At 40.5% G+C, this 27,945-nt stretch overlaps 1 pseudogene; it reads right to left on the bottom strand.

Moving 5' to 3' along the window:
• Positions 1-2,410: 2,410 nt before the first annotated feature.
• LOC127226921 (ATP synthase subunit gamma, mitochondrial-like) overlaps positions 2,411-27,945 on the bottom strand; it is a 33,397-nt pseudogene continuing 7,862 nt past the window's right edge.

Consider the following 27,945-nt stretch of genomic DNA (forward strand, 5'->3'; position numbering starts at 1 on the left):
TCAGTCTGGGGAATTCTTAGGGACAGAATTGTCCCCTTTGGTCTGAGGATTCAGTAGAGGTAAGAGGTTTCTCTTATAGCTCACTCCTTTACTTCTCTGACCCTTCAGCATTTATCCAGATTCCTAACTTCAGGTTTTTATTATTAAGACCAATTAGAAGTACTGCTACATTTTTTCTTCTTTTAAATGAAATGAAATGTAGTAAGACAAAATGAAAATTAAATCATTGGAATAGGATAAAACAGAAAGGGGCCCAAGAACAGGCAAACAAAACAGATACTAACACAGAGATCCACTCACTTGCACACTCACAAATTCATAAAAACACTAAACTGAGGTCATGATCTATATGCAAAGGGCCCAGTTTCTGCCTCCTCTTCCACAGAACTCCCTGAGCCCTGAAGGGAGGGATTTGATGGAGATGTCCCATTCAGGGCTTAGTGCTACAAGGTCTCTCATCTCTGTATAATGTCTGACTGTGGGCCTCTGTGTTTGTTCTTATCTGCTGCAGGAGGAGGCTTCTCTGATGATATCTGAGCAAGGCACTAGTGTATGAATGGAGTAGAATGTCATTAAGAGTTACTTTACTTCTACTTTTTTTTAAGAACAGTAATATTTGATTTTACCCTAGGTCCATAGACTGTGCAGTCTTCGGTTCTTTTCACCCAAGCTTTGTAGGGCATGGATTCAATCTGCAACTGGTCTTAAGTCAAATTAGAAATTGACTGGTTACTCTTACAAGCTTTGTGCCACCATTACACTAACATATCTTCCAGACAGGACAGCATTGTAGATAAAAAAGATTGTGACTGGGTTAGTGTTTATATTTCTTCTTCCATTGTGTGCAGAGTACCTTCTTGTACCAAAGACATTAGAACACAGGTATGAAGGTTCTATGTAGACATCAGCTCAATTTCCCTATGTTCGCAAAGTTGTATGGGTAATGTTAGCAATAGGGTTTTACTATCTGTTTGTGAGTGCAAACTATTGTTGTAATTTAAGAAAAACAGAGTGAAAGATGTCATGAGGCAGTGTTCAAGCAGAGGGAATTTTATTAGGAAGAGGGATCATTAAAACATGGAAATGGGAGGGAAGAGAGAAGAGAAGGAGGAACAGACAGAGAGAGGGAGAGAAAGAAAGAGAGGAAGATGGAAGCTGAGCAGGGCCTTTTTAAAAGGGAACATAGTGATTATGCACAGGTGGTTCTCTTAGTGGGTACAGCTGAGGGTGTATCCTGTCAGAACCCCAAGGACAGGCCAGTACAGATGACTGAATACTAACACCTATAGCCTAATTGTTTTGGGTTCCCATATGACACCTATGATTCTATATTTATAAAGGGAAGAGAAACATCTTATAATTTCTGAATAAGAAAAGAATAAAAGAGCCAAACAATGCACTCAAGTGTTCTTATGAATAGAATGGCATTGGCATTCCCCTCCCAAACATAACTAAGTAAAAAAAATTATATATATATATATATACATATATATTATATATATATATACATAATTTCTTTTAATTGTTATTGCAATACAAAGAATCATCTAAGTAGAAGCTCCTTAAACCTAAACTTATTTATCACATTAATTTTCTATTTTTTCCAGTGTTAAAAAACTATGCCCATTTCATCCAAAGTTGGAATTCAACCTTTGCAGGAAATGTAATCCATAAAACTTTGAATGACTGAGCCCTCTCTACAGCCTCAAAGAGACCCTGGCAAAACTGAAACTAGTAAGACTGGGTGAGTGGTCTGCATGGGAATTAACATATGTCATTGCATTAGAGCCAGAACATGAGATGGCATTTATTAATGACTCAAAATGGAAAGCCTGGAGACTGAAACTAGAGTACAGTGGAGAGCAGTATCTAATCTTCCTTAGGAGAATGCAAAAGCAATTTGTCTGTTCAGCTACAAGCATTTAAAGACCTGATATGGAAACACCACATGATTCTGTTATACTGAAAGCTAAAAACACCTAATAACTTTCTACTTCATCAGAACTACAAAGAAAATATAACCCAGTTTCCTTTATCTCAGAAGTGAAGTTTTCAAAGTAGTCTATTGACTATTAATCTCAACTATTTATTTATATTTTTTCTTAAGCCTATGTCACACAATATATTATACATAAAAATTAACAAATAAACAACAACAACAACAAGAAAACAAGCTTATAAAAATAGGATTGTATTACTGGATAAGGATGTTTTTAAATGGCACAGAAGGGATGGGTTTTTCTGCTAATATTTTTCATTGTAAGTTGTTTATCGTAAGATAATTTACAAACATCTTGCTGTCTTTGTAACTCATTGGACCAAATGTCTCCCACCAAGGATAGCAGTCATTTGAAATCAGCTTGTTGTTTTCCTTCTTTACCTCTTGTCTGAGGCTGCAACTTGATTTTCATTAGTCTAGAGCCCTGTCCACAGAGACTACTTCAGTCACCTGCTTCATGGTGATCGCCTGATGGGTACACTCGAACATCAGAATCAATTTGTCAGTCATATCAGAAGTCATCATCCTGGCACTCTGCTCACTGGTGGTGGACTCCTTCAGGGAGTAGTAGATGTTATTGGCCAGACTGTACTCCTGGTAATTCTGCAGCACATCAGCATCAATGTCATCATAAATGTTCATGCTCTTAGCAGTTGCAATGGTACTGAGAGAGAAGATGGGCTTCTCTTCTGTCTTACAGGAGATAATGGACTTAAAGTGATTAAAAATGGTAGCGCCTTCACCAAACTCATATCCAGAATTTAACAATTTAAGAGCAATAACTGTCACATTTCAAAAAGTGGGGGGGGGGCTTTCTTCCCATGTCTTCGAATGACACCAAAAACTTGGCATAGTGAGTCCTACAAAATATGCACCTATTTTTTCACCAATTCCAACTAGTTTAACTTCTTTTCCATATGCTGTAAGGGTTTCCACTTCGTTTTTCATCTGTTTATCTACGGAGGAATGAATAGTATCACAAAGCCCACCATCTGAGGACACACCAATAAAGGGATGTTTCTTCTTGTCCTCAGGTTCCTTCACATCAACCTTCTTACATAAAGTCAAGAAGCTTGTTCCCACTCAGACTGGGCATACTTTACAGCTGTCACTATCTTCTAGACTTGGCAATTTCCAGGTGGTTTTGGTTGGCCACAGTCTCCTGGAAATGTCTCAAAATTAGCATATTTTGAACTTGGATTCATTGTGGCTGCACAGTGTAGACTCACAGCCAGGCAACACTCACTACAAGAAAGTGGTAGAATCTTGAAGGACAGGCAGGGTTCAACTAGGACAATGCAAATGTTGGAATTAGTCATCTGGCACCAGTACCACTGGGAGGCAAAGATTTCTTCACTGTCGTGTCTGTCCCCTTATCTGGGGAGGCTCCAGGCTGGTGTGAGCTGGGTCAATGGATGAGACTACTTAACTATGGTTTTTGTATGTAACTTGGACTTCCTCATGACATAGTGGCCTTAGACTATGGACAGGTGAATTTCTTGCATGTTGTCCCATAGCCCTTTGTCATTCATTTTTATTCTCTTTTTTTCCTTTTGCTTGATTGTGTTTAGAAATGTCTAAGGGATTTGAAAATAGTACTTCTGGATGTTTCTATGAGGACATTTATTTTCTAAGATGACTAAATGATGAGGACCCTGCCTTAACCAAGACTCCATCCATTGATGGATTGAAAGTTTTATGAAAACATTGATTGGGCTTCTAGGATGGGCCTTTGGGGGTCCATTTGGCCCTTGCCCCATCCCATTATTCCTCTTTGCCTTGTGGCTGCCATGAAATCTTTCATGCCCTTCTTCCGCGATGTTTCTGCTTTGCTATATAGAATTCACAATGGAGCTTGTGAACACAGATTTAGGCCTCAGAAACCATGAGCCCAGATAAGTCTTCTCTACTTTAAAGTGTTTTTCTTGTGTATTTGTAATAGGGAAGAAAATCATGGCTAACAGCTTGGAGAGTAAATGTTCTAAAAGCTACACAATTCCCCTTAATTCATCTTGGATACCAGACAAAGACACTTCTACAACATGTGTAGGTTACAAATGTATCATTGAGGCTGAGACTGGACTCTGTTCTCAAAGGGATGAGTAGCAACAGCATCAAAAACCCGATTTGTTTATCTAAATGATAACCTTTTCTCACTCATTTTGGCCTCAGTGGATGACAGAGGAGAATATTAAGATTGTTTCACTTGTCTAGGATGATGTCAATCAGTTATTCTTCACTCTGAATTAATGTTCCCACAGCACTTGAATAGGGTTTTTTTTTTTTTTTTAAATATAGTATCTGAGCCAGTAAGCAGAATCAGGAGTTGGTAGAAGAATCAATTAGTAAAACCATATTCGCCTCTTCAAATTAATAAGAAAGTATTTTCTAGAAAGTCTCATTGCAGTCTCAAAGTACATACCAAACGGACAAGTTTTATTCTGTACAAGTGTGTGCTTCAGCAAAAGCCAAATGAACTCTCCTCGCAAGAGCTTCTCCAAGATCTACTGAATGTCCCAAAACTTCCTGATATTTTGGGTTTCTCTCCCTAGTCCTATTTTACAACTTCCATTTTTTTCCCTTTAGGTAGTAGACATTGTTTTCCTCCTGTATTATAGAAAATAACTATTCAGCTTTCTATGATAAATTTCAGTAAGAATTTGGTAACAAAGCAAAATAAGACACAAAACACATTTTACCACACACCAAGCCCCAATCATTCCAGGCTGAGAGAGAAAGCAAAGTTAAGTTATGAACCATAATAAATGACCCTTTGAAACAGTCCTTTAAAACTCCCTTACAGGGAGTAGCTTTTTCTAGAATTCACTTTCAGAATAAAAACATTGACTTTGGTCAAGAATGTTTGAATTCATTTTAAAATAAAGGGTACATTTTCCAAGATGGTGTCATAGTTTGAAGTAGAGAAGCTGTATATATGTTATCTGTTCAGTTGCAATTCTCATTACTGTCAGTTGAATTAAATTAACATTTTATAAGGAAGAGAGAGAGATTTGGAGGAAATATCAAAAATGATGAAACTTCTTTTGACTTGTAAATTAGATAGCCTTCATCTTAAAATTATTTAAAGCTTGAAGGCTGTATTAAAGCCAACATATATGTAATTGTTTTCCATTTTTTATTTCATTTAAAATGAGTTTTTACTGTATTTGAATGATGGAAGTAATAACATGACAGAGATGCAGAGAGATAGAAATATATACATATTATAGGGGAATATATTTTCCTGCAGCAAGGAGACTTGTTATTATTTATACATTTTCAACGGCTCTAAATATCTTCGTAAACTTAACTCTGAAAAATGTTCTATGCCATGGGGAAATATCCACAGATGGTCAGTGCTCCTCTTAGCAAGTACAATATCTTCCCACAGCTCCTAAGTGCCAAGACAAGGTGGCCCAAAGAGTAAGAGAAACTTGTTCCAGTATTTGCAGTACCCAATATCACCTCCCCATCTTTGCTTCACCCTCTCCCTACTTAAGAGCACATGCTTTCATTGCATTTAGACCACTTCTCTCTTGTATACGCCTAAGAAAACATGATTTCAGTAATAAATTGATTGAATGTATATACATACATAAATGTGAGAACAAAAAGACTGTTATTAAAATAGTTTGCATATCCATCATCTAGCTGGGTGACTCCTATCTGCCTATTGGTATGTGTCCCATTTGGCTTGTTTTGGCAATGGTAATTGGAATAGCATCCTATTTTACATTGTTTCATAACTTGTATTTTCTTGTAAAAAAAAAAAAAAGTTCTTCCTCATTTTCCAATGGTTGTTCATCATGTCCTTGTATTGAAGTAGTCTGATTTATTTAACTGATGTCCCCTTTCCAAATATTTAGATAAGCCTTAGTCATCTTTGTTGTTTTCTGTGACCTACAAATGTAATAAATATTCCCAAAGCCATATTCTTTCATACAGTAATGGTTTGATCACTGTGCTTGTTCAGTTATTCTAAGTTTAAAAAGTCAGAGCAGATGTTGAAGAACCACAGTTTGAGGGATGTTTCTATATGACAAGAACTGAAGACACTATGAAAGGCTCTGAGAATTGAATGTGGAGTGTTTGTTTGTTTTACTGCCATGAAGGCTACACCATCATCCCTGAAAAACACATTGAGCACTGAAACCAATCTATTCCAAAGACTCATATGGCCAGGCTTGGCAGGAAGAATACATCTTTGGAAAAAGCTACAACTGGGGATACAGTGATCTCGGGAGGCTATGCAGAAGCTGAGTTCCCGTCTGCCTTCTTTGGCAAAAAAATCAAATTCTAGCTGCTGCCATCATTAATTCACACCTGATATGTCTTCTAGGTCCAGTCCTCTGTGAACATCTGTCAAACTGTTCCTTTTTACACACTTGCGGATGTTATGTAATCTGTGAGTATACACCCATATGTTTCATATTTTAAATGTAAATTTCATAATTGGGTCAAAAATTCTTCAATCTTTCTGAAGCAAACAAAACACATTTATCTGATTAACATAATCACAAAATTATGTTCCGTTTGCAGAAACATTCATGGATACAGTCAAATGAATTCGGTTTCTTTTTCTTCTGTTGATGGTATCTTTCTAATGAAGAATGTTTGAGGAAGCAAAAAGCAGAAATGGCAAATGCACATTAATTGTATTATTCCACCAGAAACCGAATATATTCTAGAGATGCTCTGAGGTTCTCAGGCTTCAGACACCAGCACCTGCAGACCATCATACTCTGGATCATATCTATTTCCTGTTTCTCTTGATACAATAGTGGTTTCATCTTATGGTTGGCTGTATTTCACAGTTGTTAAAACCCTGAAACATATAAAGGTTTCTCAACTGTCATTAACTTGAAAACCTGAAAACTTGAACTTTACTAACACACTGAGGTCCACCCCACCCTCCCACCCTTACATTGAGTGTGATTGTCAGTAAAACTATAAACACTTGGGAAAACAGAACAATTTTGAACACAAACTTTTTAAAGTATATCATGCTTCCTTGTTTCTGTCTTCTCATTTTCTTTTTAAATTCACAGGGGTAGGGAAAGCCCACAAAATGCAAGAATGATGTTCTCTTTAAATGAAGAAAACACAGCTGATTAGAAGTTGATATTAACTGTGGCAATGCTTTGAAACTGTGCTATGACTGCATCTTCTTAAGAGAAAAGTGAATTTCTAAATAAAGTATTCAATATAGTTAAAATGCATAAGTGTATGTATCTCTGCCAATACCCAACACAAGATTAATTGTAAAGTAAGCTGATTTAGGCCTGTAACAAGCTGGAAGAGAACTCAGCTGGTGAAGTACCTGCCATACAAGCATGGAGAAATGGATTTGAGCCCCAGAGTCCATGCTAAAAAGCCAGGTGTGGTGACACTACCTTGTAATGCCAGCTCTGAGAAGACAGAGACAGGCTGAACTTTGGTGTTATTGACCAGCCAGCTTAGTTGGTGAGTTTCAGGGCAGAAAGAAACTTTAGCTCAAAAACCAACATGGAAGGCATCTTAAGGAACTACATATGAGGCTGATCTCTAGTCTCCACATATACTCACACATGCATACATATTCACACTCATGCTCACACATGTGCACCAGCACACATATGTGTTAACGTGTATTAACACACATACACACACACACAAAGTAGTTTTTCAACTTGTGGATTTCTGCTTTGCTTCCAACCCATTTGCCAATGTTTTCTATAGCCTTCTTTATTATTACATACAGTTGCCAGTTTTAGGAAAGGGGGGTAATGAAGTGCCCTCAAGCAATAGGCAGGAAAACAGCCAAGTTAAGAACAATGGGTTGGTCTCTTTAAGAAACAGCTTGTGGAGCTAGAAAGACAACTTAGTGTTTATAAGCCCTGACTGCTCTTCCAGAGGTCCTGGGTTTGTTTCTCAGCATCCCCATGGCAGCTTATAAAGGGATGTAACTGTAGTCCCATGAGATCTGATGACCTTCTCTTATATGCAGGCATACATGCAGATGAAACACCAATATACATAAAATATGTAAATAAACAATCTTCTGAAAGAAAGAGAGAGAAAGGAGGGAAGGAGGGATAAAGGGAGGGAGGAAGGGAAGGAGACAGGGAGGGAGGGATGAAGGGAGGGAGGAAGGAAGGAAAGGCAATCAAGCAAATCAGGCAGGAATGCTAAAACATATTGTGCTCCTGTGTCTTAAAAGAGTAGACTTGGAGACACTTCTCAGCCTAATCTGGATGGGATGAAGCAGCTATGGATTGTGGAGAACAATGGATGCAGAGCACGATAGATGTGAACATTCCCTTTTCCAGGCACCTGTCTTTAGAGAATGTGATGATTACTATTGATTTTTCAACTTGATGTAATCTTGAATCACCAACAGAAGCCTATGAGCATGTCTGTAGGGGCTTTTCTAGATAGCATCAGTGGAGGTAGGAAGACTCACTCTAAACGTGGGTGTCACTTTTCCTTAGTCCTGGCTGAATAAAAAGGACAATGTAATCTGAGCATGACAATTCTTCCCTTTGCTCCAAAATAATGGCATGGAGAGTTTTTATTAATTATGAAAGCTTGTCTCTACTAGCTCTTATAACTTAAAGTAACCCATGTATATTAATCTACATTCTGTTACTTGGGGGTTAGCTCTCTTTCATTCGTACTTCCTGTTTCCTCTCCTGCCTAGTGACTCTGCCCTTCTTCTTCCCCAGTCCTCTGTCCCTGGAAACCCCACCTAACCTCTTTCTAGCTATTGCTTGTCAGCTTTATTACACCAATCGCAACAATACACTTTCATACAGTGTACAAATATCCTACAAGCAGCCTTCTCATGGCCTTGCTACCAAGCCACCCACCACCAAGATAACTGTGCATTCAAACTGCTCCGAAGCAATCCTGACCTTAGTTAAGTTGCTTTTGTAGGGTATTTTGTCATAGCAAAGAAAAAAAATAGCTAACAAAGGGATGATAAAGCACTTTTATAGTTGGAGTTGTTTGTTTTATAGATTAGCTCATTAATCTTTAGGACTAAAACTAAAATCATTTAACTGAAAAACTGTCCTCATTTTCTGCTTGATTTCCATTTTACAAAACAGTTGGATTTGTTCTGTTTATAGGTCTCTCTCTCTCTCTCTCTCTCTCTCTCTCTCTCTCTCTCTCTCTCTCTCTCCCCGTGTATGTGTCTGTGTGTGTGTGTGGTTTATGAGCCCATATGTAGGTGAGTACATGTGCTTGTGTCTACATATGTGTAGAGGCCAGTGGGAGAAATCATCTCCTGCTCAATTACTCTGCCTTTTAGTTTAATTCTTTAATCGTGTTATACAGTGTGTTTTGATCATATTCACACATCGTAACTCCTCCTACTCTCTGACCTATACTTTTGAGAAAGGGTCTCTCACCTAGTCTGAAGCTATACTGGCACTCAGAATGCTAAGTGATCGTCCTGTCTCCATCTACTGAGGTTATGAGTAGCCTGCTTACCTGGCCGCACTTGGCTTTTTAAGTGGGCACTGAGATCTAACCTCAGGTCCTCATGCTGGCACAGCAAGTGTTTCTACCCACTGAGCCAACTAGCCCCTAGGTATTTTTTTTTTTTTTTAACTCAGCAATCTGAGAAACTGATCCAAGTGCTATACTGGCCCCACAAACAGAAATGTTATGGTTATTTCAAGAAATGACAGACCTTACAAATGGCCTTGTGAACGGCTTCATAGTAGATCTGTTTCATAGTCTGATCTTCTAAACAGCTGGGTCATCTACGGCAGTGCTGACCATAGGTGTGCTGCATGGTAGCAGAACAGGTTTTAGACCAGAAAAAAGAAAATCCTGCTCAGACTTTTTAACATGCAGCCAGTAGCTCCTGGGAAGCGCTTGCCCGGGATTCTGGCTCCACCCCAGCCCCATGCCCCTGCTTTCCTTCTTTACCGTGAAGGAAGCCTAATCATCTTTTACCAAATGTTTTCCATAGCCAGAGGATTCATTGATGGGAAATGATAAATCCCTAGCAACGTAGACTTCGAACAGATGGCAGTGAAAGGGTTTGAAAATGTTTCAGAACCTGTCTCATTTCCATCCCCCAAATGTTCTCCTGCTCAGGCTCCACCTCCGCCCCCCTCCCGACAGCAGCTTCTTCCATTGTTTCCCATGGTCCCATTTAGCTATAATTTATACTTCCTTCTGCTCCAAGACCAGATCCAAATTAGCCATGGAACAGGAGCAAGTCCAGAAAGGGAACTTGCATTTCAGATGAGTCCCTTTATTCTATTGGCTGGATATTCCACTGAAGAGAAAGAGAAATGGCAGGCTTTCTCTGGGCTCAGTTCTCTTTGAGACTACAGCTACTTGCTGGAGGGAGACTGCTTATGTTGGAAGGGACACGCTCACCTCACTCAGAGGAATGAGGACATTGTTTTTGTCTAGCAATTAAAAACAAAACAAAAAAACACAAACCTCTACAGGAATCCTTACTATATAATGCATGGTTAGCAGAATATTTTTGGTTCATTAAGTGCTATTTAAGTGACTTTGCATCTCATAATAGAAGTATAATTTTAAGTATACATATATATAGTGTATATGATATGTTTTATGTATTCCGAAATTTATATATGTTTTACCTCTACTTTCTCCTTAAAGGGTAACAATAGCATTATATTGGCAGCCCATACCCTGTTCCTATTTTACATGTGTGGCAACTTAGAAGGAGAGAGACATCTGGTCCTCCCACTCAATATCACATACCTGGAGCTGATGCTTAGGGCAGAAACCTTTGAGTCTAACAAACATTCATCTTCCTTATGATAACATCTGTTTTGGATTTAAAAATAACCATCCATTTGTAGTTTAAAATACTTAAGAAATACAAAATAATGCAGAGAAGAAACGAGAAGGCTTAGTTAGCTCCTCCACTCAGAGAAAACCATCAGTGCTTTGCTTTAAGTATGTGTCTATTATTTCTCAGCACAGTCCTGGCATTACACCATCATATGACCCACCTTTTCCTCTTTGTGTTTACATAGCAAGCTACCAAAACCAGTTCAACCAAGTTATGGTTAAATTAGTTAAATCCAACTAGACCCCTTTGGTCCATACTGAGAAAGAAAGCATAAGCTCTGATTATGTTTTTAATGATAGTATTTTTTATCTAAATTTGAAACAAGCTTGTTTTACATTTCAATCCCAATGTGTACCTAGAAGTGAACTTCCAAGGCTGAAAGGCACCAACAATTCTGAGATTTCGAAGACGCATGAGCAAGACACGTGCTCACAAAGGTTCTCCCTACACTGCTGCAGTGACAGCATTCTCTGGAACATGCTCCTACCCAAGTGCCTTTCCCCTGGACTTGGCACTCTTTATTACCATGTCTTACCTTAAGTGGAAGACACAATGAGAAGATAAATATGAAGTCTATCTGAGAACACTGCTCTGTAATGCCCGAGGCTGGAGAGAATCCCTTAGGGCCACTGGAATGGCTGAGGCTGGATTTTGTCCACAAAGTGTCTCTAGGCAAATCCACACAGGCAAATTCACAATTCTCCGAGCATCATGGAGGCTCAGGAGCTTACATCCAAGTCCAGGGTATGCGTTTAAAGAATTGGGTTCCAAGATTTCTGCTGGTTTTTAGCCAATGAAAACTGGTGAAGAGCTATGGAAGACAGCTCAGTTGGAAAAGTGTTTACCATTAAAACACAAGGATCTTGTTCAAATCTCAGAGCCCATGTAGAAAGTCAAGCATGGTGGTTCACATTTATAGTTCAAGAGATGGGGAGGCAGAGACAGGAGGATTCCTAGGATTCACTGGCCATCAAGTCTGGACAAATTGAGTCAGTCTCTATGCCAGTAAAAGCCTTGTCTCCAAAAGCAAGGTGAACAGCACCTAAGGAGCAACATCCCAAATTTCCATTTGACCTCTTTGTATATACATATACATGAACACGTACGCATGCACACAACTGGTAAAGGTGTCACTTTGATGATTTGGCAAAAAGTGGGGCTAGCCAACCAGAAGAGTAAACACTCTCTCATGAAGGCTGATATTCCTGAAAGTAATTTGACAAGATAACATCTCCAAATAATTCCCTGATAAAATCTGCAATTCCGTAATGTAGAGAGTGTGTTGGTTTAAATAAGAATGACCCTTGCAGGCCCGTATGTTTGATTGCATAGTCACCACGGAGTAGAACTGTTTGAAAAGGATTAGAAGGATTGGAGTTATGGCTTTCTTGGGGGAAGTATGTCATTGGAGATAGACGAGGTTTCAAAAGCCCATGTCAAGTCCAACCTCTCTCTCCCTCCCTCCCTCCTTCTCCCTCCGTCTCTCTCCCTCTCCCTTCCCTCCCTTCATCCCTCCCTCTCCCTCTCCCTTCCCTCCTTTCATCCCTCCCTCTCCCTCTCTGCCTGGTGATCAGTATGTAGCTCTTAGCTAAGGCACAGTGCTAAAAATGCCTGCATCCTCCCTCCATGCCCTGCCGTGAAGATAATAGACTAACCCTCTGAAACCCAATTACATGCTTTCTTTTATGAGTCGCCATGCTCATGGTGTCTCTTCACAGCAACAGAACTGTGACTAAGACAATAAATTAATGAGTGGACTGATTCAAAATGGAATAAAGGAGTGTTGTGCTCAGGGCAAGAACCTACCTAGCAGAGCTTCGACTTGTGAAGAGGAACTAAAGGAAAGCTGAAGCAGCAAAGGAAGCCTGCAATGACTGAAAGCTTATGAAATGCAATTCAAAGAGGGGCACTGTTTTCAGCCCAAGCAGGAAGCAACTTCATAGCTTTGGCCAAATGGTTCTGGCTTTGAATTCAAGAAGGGAAGGGGTTATGGAATCTTTCTCCATGGTTAAGGAAAGCCGCAAGGATCAAGCACGTGACAGGACAGTCCCTGCATGGAGGCCCAGAGAAGCCATTGCAGGAAGCTGTGAAGGTGAAGCTTGTTTTGCAAGGGAGACTCTAAGATATTGGAGAGGTCGCAGTCATGAAGTATCTATCTGCTAATGGGGTAGGAACCAGTCCAAGAGAGAAAAGTGTGCTGTAGTCAATAAAACTGAAAGGAGTTGTGTTGTTTGACTTCTGAACAGTGGCTATCCACTGCTATCTTAGCCAACATTTGCAACTTCACAGTTACCAGTCTGCAGACTGCAGCCTGGCAAGAATTCTGCTCCTGAAGGCATCAGCCCTGTCGCTTTCACTAAAGGTGTCTTTAACTGAATATCATTCTAATTGTGAGTAAGACTTGTGATTCTTATAAAGGTTCTAAGATGGCATATAAGTTAGTTATCAATCTCATTATCAGGGAAGGACATTTAAGGTAGCCTCTCCACTTTTGCTCAGATTGTCAGCAGGAGTCATCCTTGTAGGTCTCTGGACATTTCTCTAGAGTCAGTTTTCTCTTCAAACCTATAATGGCTCCCTCCATTATGGAATCTCTTTTTTGTTCTCGTCTATTCATCCCTCGACTCAATCTTCCTGGTCCCACATGTTCTCCTCTCCTTCCCTTCTCTTTTTCCTAACTCCCTCTCCACTCACTGCCCCCCTCCCAATATGCTCAGGAGATCCTGTCCCTTTCCCCTTCATAGAACCTTCATGTAGCAGCTGTTGGAAACAGAAGCAAACACCCAGAGCTAAACACTGAGGTCAAGACCAGGCTACAGAAATCCACAAAGAGAGCTGACCTGAACAAGGGGGAGCTCATGGGCCCCCAGACTAGTAGCTGGGAAACCAGCATTTTACCGACTCAGATCCCCTGAACGTTGGAAGGCCTGGGACCTCTGACAGTGGAACCAGTATGTGTCCCTGGTGCACGATAGGACTTTGGACACTCCCTTAGCCTAGAGACAGGAGAGAGGGGCTAGAACCTATTCCAAATGACTTGACAGATTTTGGTGATCTCTCCTAGAAGGCCTCACCCTCCCTATGGAGTGGGTGGGGAATGGGATGGGAGGGGGGGTCAGGGGAATGGAAGGGAGGGAGGAAGAGGGAACTGGGATTAATATGTAAAATATTAAAATATATTTAAATTTAAAAAAAAAGGCTTGTGATTCAAAGCCTGGGGTGAAAACCTATGAGTTCAGAGAGACTGAATAGCAACTTGCTAACCCCTTGTCCTTGTGGGAGTTCACAGAAGATCCATGCTCCTGCTTTCTCAAACCTGGAAAACCTGTACCACTCTAAAGTCTACCTTACTACTTCCTGGTCTCTCTATCTCTCCCAGGTGCCCTCCAAAGCTCTATGATTACTTTCTGTCAACTAGTTGCTAAGCAGCCTCCTGACCCAAGGTTAATTTTATCTAATTAATGCAATTAATTGTACTTAATTAATGCAAATGCAAACTTGGTCATTCACAGTATAATTGAATATCCCCCAACAGAGTTGATGGAGATCTGATGAATGAATGCTTTGACATCAGACACAGGGATGAAGAGTTTGGAATTTTCCCTCCTGGACCTCTGGTTTGCTTTGGTCCAGTATTTCCTCATTATGCTCCTTTTCATCCCTTTTGAAATAATAATGCATGTCCTGTGCCAATGTATGTTGGAAGTATGTGATCTACTTTTTTGATTTTGACTTTACAGGGGCTTACAGTTAAGAAATTGCCTTGAGTCTCAGAAGAGACTGAATTTTGAACATCTAACTGTGTTGAGACTGTGAAAGACTATAGGAACTTTTGAAGTTGGCTTACATGCATTTTGCATTATGATTTGGCTACAAGCCTCTGGGGACCTGGGAGTGCAATAGTTTGAATAAGAATGGTCCCTCATAGGTTAACATGTTTGAATACTTAGTCACCAGGAAGTGGTGACTGAGCATCTGAGAAAGATTAAAAGGATTAGGAGTATTGAACCTTGTTAAAGTAGATGTGGCTTGTAGTGGAAGTGTGTTACTGGAGGAAAACTGAGGGTTCAAAAGCTCATGCTAGGTCCAGTTACTCTCTCTCTCTAAATGTGTGTGTGTGAGAGTGTGTGTGTGTGTGTGTGTGTGTGTAAGTCAAAAGTCAATTGTCATCTTCAATTTCTCTGTCACTGAATTTGAAGAAACCAAATTTGCTATAGTGGCTGGAGTGAGCCTTGGGGATCTACCTGTCTTTACCTCCCCAGTGCTAGGATTATAGGAACACACTGCCTCATTTGGTATTTTATGTCATTGATGGTGATTTGAACTCAGGTCCTCAAGCTCATGAGGCAAGTATACATCTTTGTGCATGGAGAGGCCAGAGACAACCTTGGGACAGCTCCTCGGTGTCTACCTTCCTCCTTTGCAACATGATCTCTCGCTCACCTAAGGGCTCACCATCAATGAGATTCTCTTTTCAGGTGATTTTAGATTTTGTCAAATTGACAAAACTAATTATCACACATGGGATGTAGGCGCCTTAGGGACCACTGTGCTCATTTCATAAGTCATATGATGGGGAAGGAAGTACAATACCCCCATGATGGTGGAGAACATGTGTTTCCGTGTCTAAAAGATGCGGATATGCATTTCAGCTCTCTGCCACTTTCTATCTATGTGACTTTGGGCAAGTTCTTAAATTTGCTAACCCTCCACCTCCTGCCTATGGAATGCAGAGCACCACGGCCACTTTGAGATCTTTATGAGGATTAAATGAATGTAAAGCAAATGTAGAGTAATGCAAAGTACTCAATAAATGTGATCTTTCATTACAATCTAACGAGAATTATATTACTGTTAATTAAATAATAATTTAATTCATGCCAGACAGTGCTTCTGTGACATATTCAAGGTCAGATAATCAGACAATGGCAAAAACCACACTTAAAAATAGCTCCTTCAAACCTGGAGCAATGCCTACATGTATGGAGGATATGAATTCTTTTCCATTACAACTCTAGCCAAATTCAGATTTCCTTTTCAAATATAATTTTCTTCCTAATGCAAATTGGACCAGTCTTCTGGACCTAAACCAAACCACTCTTCTAAATCTTGTTGTTCTTGGTAATATATTCATTGCCCATTTTCCTTTTTGATGGAAGAGTTTGGAGAATTTTCCTAAATCATACATCCTACCAGAAAGCATGTTCGGTAGTTCAGTTTCTCTACATAAACCCTGTATTCTTTAGTGTGTTAGTCAGGGTTCTCTAGAGAAACAGAACCTAAAGAATGAGGTTCCCCCATATATGTTTTTCTGGGATCCTTTGGTTTGATGGCTTCTATAAATTATGTCCTCCTGCCCTTCCAGAAATGCTCCTTGAAGGGGATAATGAGACTCAAGGTGTTTGTGTTTGGACCTCTTTCCCCAGACACTTTAGATGAGCAGCCACCCACCATGTACTTCCATCTCTATGCACAAAGTTCACATTGCAAAATGTGTCCCTGGTATTTCTGTGATGCCCACCTGAGGTCCATCTTCCCTCAGATCCTACTACTATAACTTCCAGAAACCTCATAGGGGCTATGACCCCTTTGAAGGGTGCACATACATGGCGATCACCCACAGTACTCACAGATGAATGATTTAGTTGGGACTTCTGAAGAGATGAAAATCCCAGAAGGTTTGTGAGCCAGTGGCAAAACCAAACAATTCTTTCTGGGACCCATTGGTTTAATGGCTTCTATAAATTATGTTCTTCTCCTGTCACACCACACCCCTGCCCCTCCAGAAATGCTCTTTCCCACTGAATCTCTATTTCCACACTGAAAATACATCCCATGTGTTTCTCGTGAATTTATACTGAAATCATAAGAAACTGATGTAAGTCCCATTGAAGCCCGAGCGAGCTTCCGGACCTCCCCTTCTCACTTACTCTCCCTGGCCATTTAAGAGAGAGAGTTCATTGATACAAGGCTGTATTAAAGACCAACCTTACAGTTTCCAAGGGACCCTCTAAGTCCAAATGTACTATCTCCATCCCATACTAGTTTTGCTTCCTGTCTGAGAAGTGAAAGACTTGGTATAAGGCAGCTCCTGCATCTGTTCATTCCCAGCAGCCCCAGGAAGGGTACCAATAATCTACGGGCTCTTGGGGGAAGTGGACGTGTTTCTGTCCACTGCTTCTCCCTCCAACTTCTCTGCCCGTGCCATACAGCTGTGTTTCTATCAAAATAAGGGCACCAGAAAAGGAGAAAAACACTGTTTATGAGACTTCATAGATTGGTGAGTCATAGCATCTCAATAGCCCTGATATATGTGCAGCTGACTACTTATGCAAATTTCAGAATTGTGTGTGAGCAAAAGGTTACATAGTAACATAACCTGGAGCTTTTCTGACTAATGAGGCAGTCCTTTCCATTTTATCACAGAAGGGTTTGAGTTTTTCTTTTTCTTCTTCTTTTTATGGCTTCTCATAATTGTCCCTAATAATTCAAAAATAATTCAGGGTCTTTATCTCCAGGGGATGTAGGCATCAGGTAAATTTTCTGTCATCTCCATGGCTTTTCTTTCTTTCTTTTCTTTCTTTCTTTTGATAGTATAGTGCGAAGACATAAAGTCCTGAATGCCTCTTTGGAAAAGAAATTCTACTAAATTTATCCACTTCTGAGTGCTTACTGTTTTATTGGCATGTTTTTAAATTTAATAGTAATAACAATAAAAATAAAGGAATATAATTTTTTAAAGACATTTTCGGTTTTGGTATCAATTAGGTAAGGCAGACATGGCACAAATTAGCACTGCTTTCTGTCTGCTGGCAATGTTTTGCTTTGGTCCAATACAGACATTCAGAATGAGGAGCGGAAGAATTTATCAACATGGTCTATATTCCTATAGGCTGCCTGTTGTGTGGTAGGAAATTTTGTTTGAAGGGAGAAAAATAATTTATGTAAATATAAATATAATATGAACGAATAAAAACTTGAGTTAGTACAATTACATTCACACACACACACACAATTGCACTTATTTGAATTTATCATTATCAAAGATTCTGGTGTGTACAGATCTTATTTGAAGTGGAATTTAGTATCAAATCTTGCCTCTTCTGTTTAAAATCTCAAATAGGAAGTATTTTTAAAATGTGTTTATTCCTCTGAAACATAAACAGGATCTGGGGAGACACATCAGTTTGTAAAGAACTTGTGTTGCAAGTATGAAGACCTGGGTTCATATACTCAGTAGATCTATAATCTCAATGCTGTGACAGGAGTGATAGGAGCTATCATTCTGTAAGTATGTTTCTCTTAGTGGTTAATGAATAAAGCTCTGTTGGCAAATAGGAAGGCAAGATAGGCAAGATAAGGAGGGTTTGGGGAGAAGTAGAAGGAGATTCAAGATGTAGAGACTTTAGGGGAAGAAGGTCGGGGCCCTCTCTCTAAAGAAGGTCCAGACCCTCTCTCTGATAAGATAAGACCACGTGGAAACACTTAGATTGATAGAAATGGGTTAATAGTTAAGACAGAGGTAGCCAATAAGAAATGCTAGTAACGGGCCAACAGCTTTTTTTCTAATACGGTGTCTCTGTGTATTATTTGGGGGCTAACACAGTTGTGGGACAAGGCTGGAGGGAAACTGATCATAATACAGGAAGAATCCTGGAGTTCATTGGCCAGCCAATCTTGCCAAATTGGTGAGTCCCAGGTTCAATGAGAACCCCTGTCTCAAAGAAGGTGAGAAGCATTTGAAGGAGATACCTGACCTGGAACTGCACCTCAATGCATACTGTTCATACATGTAAATATGCACTCACATACACCATATATAACACAGACCAACAGACAGAGATAGGAGAGAAAGAAGAAAGGAAGGAAAGAAAGAAGGAAGGGAGGGAGGGAGAAGGAGAGAGAGAGAGAGAGAGAGAGAGAGAGAGAATTTAACTCCTGGGTGTTTTATCCAGCCATTGAGTATATGAGTTGCTATGGAGTCCTGCACAAGATTTTGTCTCCCACTAAGGGCAGGGGTGCAGTAAGCATAGTATGCAGTAAGCATACTATGTAAGCATAGTAGCAAAGAGATTTTTTTTCAGTAATACCCCTAAAATGCATAGGCTTCTTCCTCTGCATCCAGGTAACCCCAAATCATCTACTTTTTTTCTAAGCAGCCCCTATCAAATCTGATGAAGGTTCTGACTTAAAATTTTATAATCTTCCACTTAGATTTTATACTAAAACATGCTCCAATGGCAAGTGTCCTGGAAACAAATACGAGATGCCTTGCCTGGGCCCATGATTTGTCACTTAGACATGTTTCTGTGGTTGCTGATTTTTCAGGTCTACTTGGGCAAATATGATGCCCTGTCTTCTTATCAATATTAATGTACCAACTTGGGCCATATATTTGGCCCAGTGCAACTTTGGGTTTGTCTGTGAGAATATTTGGAGTGAAATTAAGATTCACTTTAATTGACAAAGCAAAATGGATTCCCTCCCTACTGTGAGAGAGCCACGTCCAAGCCCCTGAAGAGCTGAACAGACCTAAAATACTAAGAACTGCCCCTCACTGGGGAGTGGTGACACACGCCTTTAATCCCAGCAATCAAGAGGCAGAGGTAGTAGGATCTCTGTGAATTTGAGGCCAGCCTGGTCTACAAAGTGAATTCCAGGACAGCCAAGGCTACACTGAGAAACCCTGTCTGGGAAAAGAAAAAAAGGCCAAGACCCCCCCCCCTCCCCGCCTCTACTTATGGTCTGGAACAATCGCGTTTTCAAGGTCTTCTCATGTCTTCATTTTTCTGGACTGTAGATAGGAGGACAGACTACCTACCAGGAACACTAGCCTCCAGATTACCCACTGCAGACCTTGGAAATCATTGATCTCCATGTCCATGACAGCCTATTCCTTCTAATAGGCACTTTTTATTAGTATTCTCTCACATTTTATTGTATGTATTACCTACACAAAACAATGGAGTTTACTGTGATATTTTTACATATATATATATATATATATATATATATATATATACACACACACACACACATATATATATATATATATATATATAGCACCTTTTTCTCATATTCACCCCTGTCACCTTCTCTTGTCCCCTGTCTCCTTTCACTTGTGCCCCTTTAGCCCCAAATTGTCCCCATTTGGTTTTGTGTCTTAAAAAAAAAAAAACCGACTTACATATATGACAGAAAACATACATTTGAATCTTTGAGTTTGCCTATGTATATCGCTTTCTTTTTATATTTTACTTATTTTTGGTGACTTTATACATGTATATAATACATTTTCAACACATTCTCTTCCGTTCCTCTCTCTTCTTACCCTCCCACTCTCAGACTCCCTTCTTCCTAAGGGCTCCTGCTTTCATTTTTATTTTTATTTATTTATTTTATTTCCTGTGACCTCCTAGGTTTAATCAGAGCTGCAGGAATGAACATGGCTGGAGGCTTATCTGCTGGAGCCTCGGTGACCTACCAGCATCTATACTGCCGGTCAGAAAAAAATCCCCAATCTCCGGAAGCCGTTATCCTTTTTCTTTAAATACAGACACAGCGTCCTGCATTAGAATGCAACACATCGCATGTGTGCCTTATTGCTTTCCAGGCTCCTGTATTAGCAGAGTTTTCCAGAAAAACAGAGTAAATCAATAGTACACGTGGGTGAGCGTGAGTATATTGGTTCCTTACAGAAAATGAGTTCTTCCCCAGCCTGGTGAATTAGACAGTTCCTATGTGGAAAGGAAGAACAAGGTCTACAGAAACCTGACACACTGGGAAAGGGTTTGGAGAACAATACCACATTTCCCTCTCAGGAGATCATCCAACGAGAAGCCTCCTCCTCTAAGCGGTTCGCACCATGTCACCTTAACAACACTGAGCAAATGGGATAAGGGAAACAGGCAGCCAGCTTCCTGAGGACAGCAACTCCACTCCGGTAGCAACCCTGGCCTGCTAAAAGCCTCTCCTCTGGCTGATCCTGGCTTTGCCATGTGACAAGCTGTCAGGGAGGGCTTGCTTTCCTATCAATTTTCCTAAAAGAAATGTGTTCAGACAAGTGCCGGAGTAACAGTGACAAAGACTTTGGGAAGCTATCGGGGACCGACATGATTTTTAGAACAGAGGAAGCAAAGAGAGAAAGAATTAAAGGGAAGGAAAGGTGGGGAGGGAAAGAGGGGAGAATTAAAGGGAAGGAAGGAAGTACGAGGAGGGCAGGAGGGAAAAAGAAAGGAGGGGAGCAAAAGGAGAAAGAAAGAGGGAAGGGGGTAGAGAAAGAGGAAAGAAATGAAGAAGAGGGAAAGGAAGAAAGTGGGTGACGGAAAGAGAGGAAACTAAGGGGATGGAAGGGAAAAAGGGATGGAGGGGAGGAAGGAAGGGGGAGAGAGAAGGAAGAAGGGAAAAGACAAGAAAGAAGGAGAGGAAAGGAAGGATGGAGGGAAAATAGTTTTGTTTATAAATACAAAGTTACAGTAGCCTAGCCTGATGACACTGGCTTGCAACTCTGCTACTCAGTGGTAGGGGCAAGAGGATCCCAAATTGAAGTTCAGTCTGGATTAGAAACTGAGTTTGAATCCAGCCTGAGAAATTTAGTAAGAATCTGACTCCAAATAAAAAGTTAAAAAGGCAATGTAATGGTAGAGTGTTTTCTCAGTATTTGTGAAATTCCAGGATCAGTTCCTCGGTGTCATTAAATAAATACATCTTTTATAAATCCATCACATATTCTTAAAATGCCTTTCTCCAAGATTAGCTAAAATAGGAAAACAGTCTGTTGTCTTTAGCTAAATATGTCACACATTTATTTGCACCAGCGTGGGAACAGGACTGAGCAGGGAAGTTATTATTAATTTATGTATTAATTACATACTCTCTAAAATATTTTTTTTAAATCCATCCTAGGAACGTCACTTCGGGAACAAAAGGGACCAGGCCATGTGGTATGAAGCTGGGTTGGCAGATGTGGAGTCATTAACAGTCCTTCCCTGGCTTGCACAACTCTGCTTCTAAGTAGAATTAAGTGCACAGTCTTTACACTGAGGATGTAGCTCAGTTAGTAGAGAACATGCTTAGATGCATGAAGCCTTGGTTCACACACACACACACACACACACACACACACACACACACACACACACCAAAAAAAATAAAGCAGGCACAGTAACATGTATCTGTGATCCTGGTTCTCAGGATATGAAAACATGGGGAGCAATAGATCGTGGTCATTCTCAGCTACACAGCAAGTTTGAGGCTGTACTACATGAGGCCATGCCAAGAAAGGAAGGAAAGAAAGAAGGAAGGAAGGAAGGCAGAAGAAAGACAGACAGACCGACAGACAGAAGGAAAGAAAGTCCCTTTCTCTCAGTGTAGCCCCTCGAGGCAGCCCATTCTATGCCTTTAGCCCAAAAAAAGACCTCCCCACATGTAGTGCCATGCTATGATCTGTTTCACGAATCAGGTGAAGGCCTAGAGATTGAAATAAAGAGAAGACAGTGGGTCATTTGTTCAATGGTAATGTCGGAATGCCAAATGCCAAATGCCATTTATTGAGAAGAAAGAATGGGCTTAAATACTGACTCACAGCACAGTGGGAAATTACAGGAATTTTAGGCTTAGCTCCTCCCTATGAGGTGTGTGTTGTCATGAGGCGTGATGTCAAAATGGAAAGAGTAATAACAACAGCCTTGGGACAAGGAGTTCCAGCCAAACAGCTTCAGACTTGCTCAAGGTGCCTGTGTGTGTGTGTGGGGGGGGTCCATGCAGGGCCCTACACTCACATTGATAGCGTAAAGCCACCTTCCACTGTGTCTTATGTTTGGCTTATCAATAGTATATACAGTGGCTACCAGCTTGAGACCTCAGCTGTGAGAAAGCCAACTATCTCTAGCATTGTTCAGTCATTCATTTCTCCCATAATACTGCAAACACATGGCTATGCTACCTAATGACTGAAAGACATTCTGCAAGGAGAAAAATGACATAAAACATGGTGTCTTTGAGCATTCTGTGTAAATCCTCTATTTTATTGTGAAAGAAACTAAGAGCAGAAAGACGGTGAGATTTTTTTTTTTTTTCTGGGAACTTTCTGTTGGCAAGTGTCAAAGTGAAGACTAAAACCAGCGTTTTGGCTTACCACACTCTGATTTCCCTACAATGTCGCGTGTGTGTGTATGTGTGTGTGTGTGTGTGTGTGTGTGTGTGTCTATAACCAGAACTCTCCCAAGAAAGTAGGCTGTGGCTGTGGGTCAAATGCACAGGGGATTATTGCTGAGGCTAGTGTTTTTAAAACTTGGGAGATTTAATTTTCAGGATGAGAGTGAAGTTCTGGGGATGAAGAACTGAAATATTAGGAAGGACACAAGCATGTCTCTTTGCAAGGAGCTTTGGGAAGGCAAGGTCTAGCCCCAGGATACAATCTATCCCTAGACACCAGGTCAAATGACCCTTGGACTCCTGCATTTAGCTCACTGCAAGGTTTTCAATATATGAAACCAGCTTACAAGAAATGAGTTTGTGACTGTCAAGAAAATTTAATAACAGCCTTTCCTTCCTACTGCTCTTTTATTGGGCTTTCACGAAGGTTTGTGCTAGTGAAAGGAGGGTGAAATTCTGCCCTCCTATTGAGAGCCGGGCCAGGAAAGCAATGTAGAGATGAGGCCAAGTGTGCCAATTAGTGAAATGTAGACATTGCCATTAATCCCTTTGTTTTGTTTCCTTAGGCCCTGGCACTTGATTCTCAGTGAATATTTCCTTAAATTGACAGAGACAATCCCACTAATCAGATACAATACACATTCACATTCAACCTCCTTCTCCCTCTACACACACACACACACACACACACACACACACACACACACACAGAGAGAGAGAGAGAGAGAGAGAGAGAGAGAGAGAGAGAGAGAGAGAGATTGAGACTGAAGGTGCAAGATGAAAATGGCTTCCCTATGGATGGTGAACACAAGAGGTTCTCTTGGGGACTTGTCCACTTCACCTGCTTTGTCCAGGCTTCTCCACATTTACTTAAAGATATATTTAATCAATTTTAAGTTATACTTTGTAGAGAAATTCTTCCCTGGAACTTTTCTTTCTGTGTTCTTTTGTTGAACATTGATTAGCTTTTCTTTAAGGTAGACAAGCTGTAAGTGATTGTCAGGGTATAGGGTGAAGTCACATATCAAGGGTAGTTTTAGTGTGAATGAAGAGTGAAGAGCGAACATTGCCCCAGTTGCTCCCACTACCTGGACATCTTTGAGTTTGGATGTTTCATGGAACCTTCATCCTCCATTTCTCTAATGAGGTCCCTGCCTAGGTTCTCAGATAGAAGAAAATGATGCCTAGGATTGTTACATCCCATCCTTTCATCCCCCAAACAAGCAGCCAAGTGGCTAGGGGAGGTGGCTCTGTTGCTGAGGCTGCTGTGTCCATTAGCAGTGACGCTAAGGCATCCTTCAGCACTCACTAAGCAGATGTTAAAGGTTGAGGGAGTGCACTTTCTGCAAGCAGGGAGCTTAGCCCTAATCCACAGCTCATTTTATTCCATTAATTCACGGAAGCTCACGACTCCTCCTATTGCCTGCTTGCTGCCCAGAGCCAGCCAGGACCTTCAGCCTTACTCATTCTGTTTTTGTGGCATTTTTGCTTCGGCAAGATGTGTTCTTACTGATGAGCCAGGCAATCTGTTCAGGTTTTCTGTTTTTCCATTTTTAAAATGTATTTGTTTTTGCAATCAGAAAGAGTATACACAAGCCTATACCACTTTCCCCATAACTCTAAAGTTTGTTTCTCTCACTCTGGACTATAACTTGAAGAAATTAGTGTCTTATATTACCTTACTCCCTAACACCAGACATAGAGGAGCAGTGTTTACAGATGAGTGTCTGGAAGGGTGGAGAGCCACTGGTGGGGAAAAAAATGGATCAGATCCCAAGTAAGGAGAGCAAGTTCAATCTGGTCTATGTCACTAAGGTGATGCAGCATCAACTCAATGGACAAGAAGTATTTGCACAGGCTATTCTGAGTATGAGGACAGAGATAGAGTAAGGAGTTAGAAGAGGATGATGTAGGAACCAATGGAATATGAGCCATCTTAGTTAGGGTGTCTGTTGCTGTGAGGGGACACCATGACCATGGCAACTTATAAAATAAAACATTAAATTGTGATGGCTTGAGTACAGGTCAGTGGGTTAGTCCATTTTCATCATAGCAGGAAGCAAGACAGCATGCAGGCAGACATGGTGCTAAGAAGGAGCTGAGAGTTCTGCATCTTGACTCACAGACAACAGGAAGTGGTCTGAGATACTGGGTGAGGCTTGATCATATATGAGACCTCAAATCCCACCTCCACAGTGATACACTTCCTCACACTCCAACAAAGCCACAGCTCCTAATACTCCCTTTGGGGGCCATCTTCTTTCAAACCATCACATTATCCAATTTTTAAAAATAAGGAAGCCTCAGCACCCATTACAACATCCATGCAACTTTAGTATTTTAGGCTGTAATAAATAACTTAATCACCAAAGGGCAAACATGATTCCTGTTACATGAAGTAGGTAGAATAATCAAATTCATAGATATCTTAAGTAAAATTGTGATTGTCCTGAGTTGGGAGAAGAGGGATGAGGACCTACTGTTTGGTATATTTGAAATTTCTGCTTGGGATACGGAAAATTTCGGTTTGTGATGATGCAAGAGTTATGGAAGTGGGTAATGGTGATGGACACACAGAAATATGAAAATACTTTATATTTTTTCATAGCAGCATTATTTGGTTTTCCCCCTTTTTATTTAAATTTGAAACAAGCTTGCTTTACATGTCAATCCCAGTTCCCTCACCCTCCTATCCTCCCCTATCACCCCCACCAAACCCTAGCCTACCCCCTTTCTGTGTCCCAAGGAGGGTAAAGCCTTCCATGAGGAGTTTTCAAAGTTTGTCATATCATTTGGGGCATGGCCTAGTCCCTCCCCCATGTGTCTAAGCTGAGAGAGTATCCCTCCATGTGGGATGGGCTCGCAAAGTCCATTCATATACTAGGGATAAATACTGATCCATTATTAGAGGCCCTATAGACTGCCCAGTCCTCCTGACTAACACCCACATTCAAGGGTTCTAGGTCGATTCTATGCTGGTTTCCCAGCTATCAGACTGGGATACATAAGCTCCCCCTTGTTCAGGTCAGCTGATGCTGTAGGTTTCTCCAGCCTATTTTTGACCCATTTGCTCATTACTCTTCCCTCTCTGTAACTGGATTCCAGCAGTTCCGCTAGTATTTAGCTTTGGGTGTCTGCTTCTGCTTCCATCAGCTACTAGATGAAGGCTCTTGGATGGCATATAAGGTAGTCATCAATCTCATTATTGTGGAAGAGCATTTATGTAGCCTCTCCACTACTTTGTTAGTTGGGTTCATCCTTGTAGATCTCTGGGCATTTCCCTGGTGCCATATTCCTCCTTAAATCTATAATGACTCCCTCTATTATAGTATCTCTTTTCTTGTTCTCCTGGATATTCTTAATGTCACTGAAATGTAGTTTTCCAAATAGTTAAAAATCATGTCAGTGTGTATTTTATCATAATAAAAAGATTTTTTAAAAAGATACAGGAGAGGAAGGGAAGGGGAAAAGAAGGGAAGGGGAGAAGGAAAATAGGGAAGGGAAGGGAAGAGAACTGACATGTGATAAAAAAAAAAAAAAACAAACTCATACTTCTTTCCCTTTCCCCAGGAATAACTTGCTTCTAACACATCTAGTATTTTATATATTTATTCTGCCACAATTTTACACATGCATGCACACGCATGTACACACACACACACACACACACAGGTTTGAATAAGAAATGACTCTCACAGGTTCATGTATTTTAATGCTTGGTCCTCTGTGGGTGACACTGTTTGAGGACATCATGGGACATCTTGGACATGGAACTTTCTTAAAAGGAGTATGTCACAAGGGAAAGGCTTTGAAGGTTTGTAGCCTAGCCTCACTTAAAGTTCCCTCTCTCTGCTTCATGCACATACATAGAGATGTGATATTACAGCTTCTGACTCCAGCTACCTGATGCCTTCCAGCCATTATGGACTCTGTCTGCAACCATAAGCCAATATGTCTTCTATAAGTTGCTTTGGGTCATGATATTTTGTCTTTGCAATGAAAAAGTTATAAATACACTATATGTATATATTTCATATATGAAAGGTACTTTGATAATATTCACCCTTTATTGTCCTCTCTTGCTTATCCCCTCTCTCCTCTTCCTCCCACCAAACCTCTTCTTTCCAACAAGAAATCCAGTCCCCCTCCTACTTTCATTCTGTGTGTGTGTGCATGCGCGTATGCATGTACACATTTAATTAAGACTGCCTACATGAACATAGGTATTTGGTTATTTATTTGAGTAACAGTAAATTAGTAGTGGCTACACCACTCAAGAATAGTTCTCTTTCCCTCAACAACAAACAACTGCCTACAGCTCCTTAGGGAAAAAACAGGGTCTCATCAGCCCTTGTCTACTTCTAATCTCTCTAAAGGAGGGGAGCAATGGAGAATACAGAAGTATGAAATGGATGTGGGCATGGATTTGATCCTGAAAAAACACTGATTTGTTCTTCCTTTTGAACTTCTATCCTCATGCCTACACTCCTTTCCAGAAGTTGGAAGTCCATAGCATCTTATTCCAAATGAGCTCCACCTCAGAACAAAGTAACACAAGACCAGAAGTAAATGTACTGCCATCTGAAAATTGTTCTTTATTGATCTTCACTCCCTAGGTTTTATCCAGAGAGAAGCTTAATCAGCCAAGCCACTTCCCTCTTGGGCACTAGTGATAGATTACACTGGGCAAAAGGCAAATGACTAAAAGCAAGAGGCGAAGAAGCAAATGCTTATTGATCAAGGCATTAAAACTCACGGATGATTCCCTGCTAACAGGAGTGAGCATTCCTTATGGTTTAGTGTGTGTCCCCTTATACTCTCTGTAGAGTTTCACATTTAATAACAAGGACAGCTCCATCTAGAGGAACAACTCTCATACCCTTTGCACTTCTCATACCCTTTGTACAGACAAGGAAAGACTGGAAAATAAGAAACATGCAGAAGTCAGCAGCTAATAAATAAG

This window comes from Phodopus roborovskii, unplaced genomic scaffold, assembly GCF_943737965.1.
Source record: "Phodopus roborovskii unplaced genomic scaffold, PHOROB, whole genome shotgun sequence".
In the NCBI taxonomy this organism is placed as follows: Eukaryota; Metazoa; Chordata; class Mammalia; order Rodentia; family Cricetidae; genus Phodopus; species Phodopus roborovskii.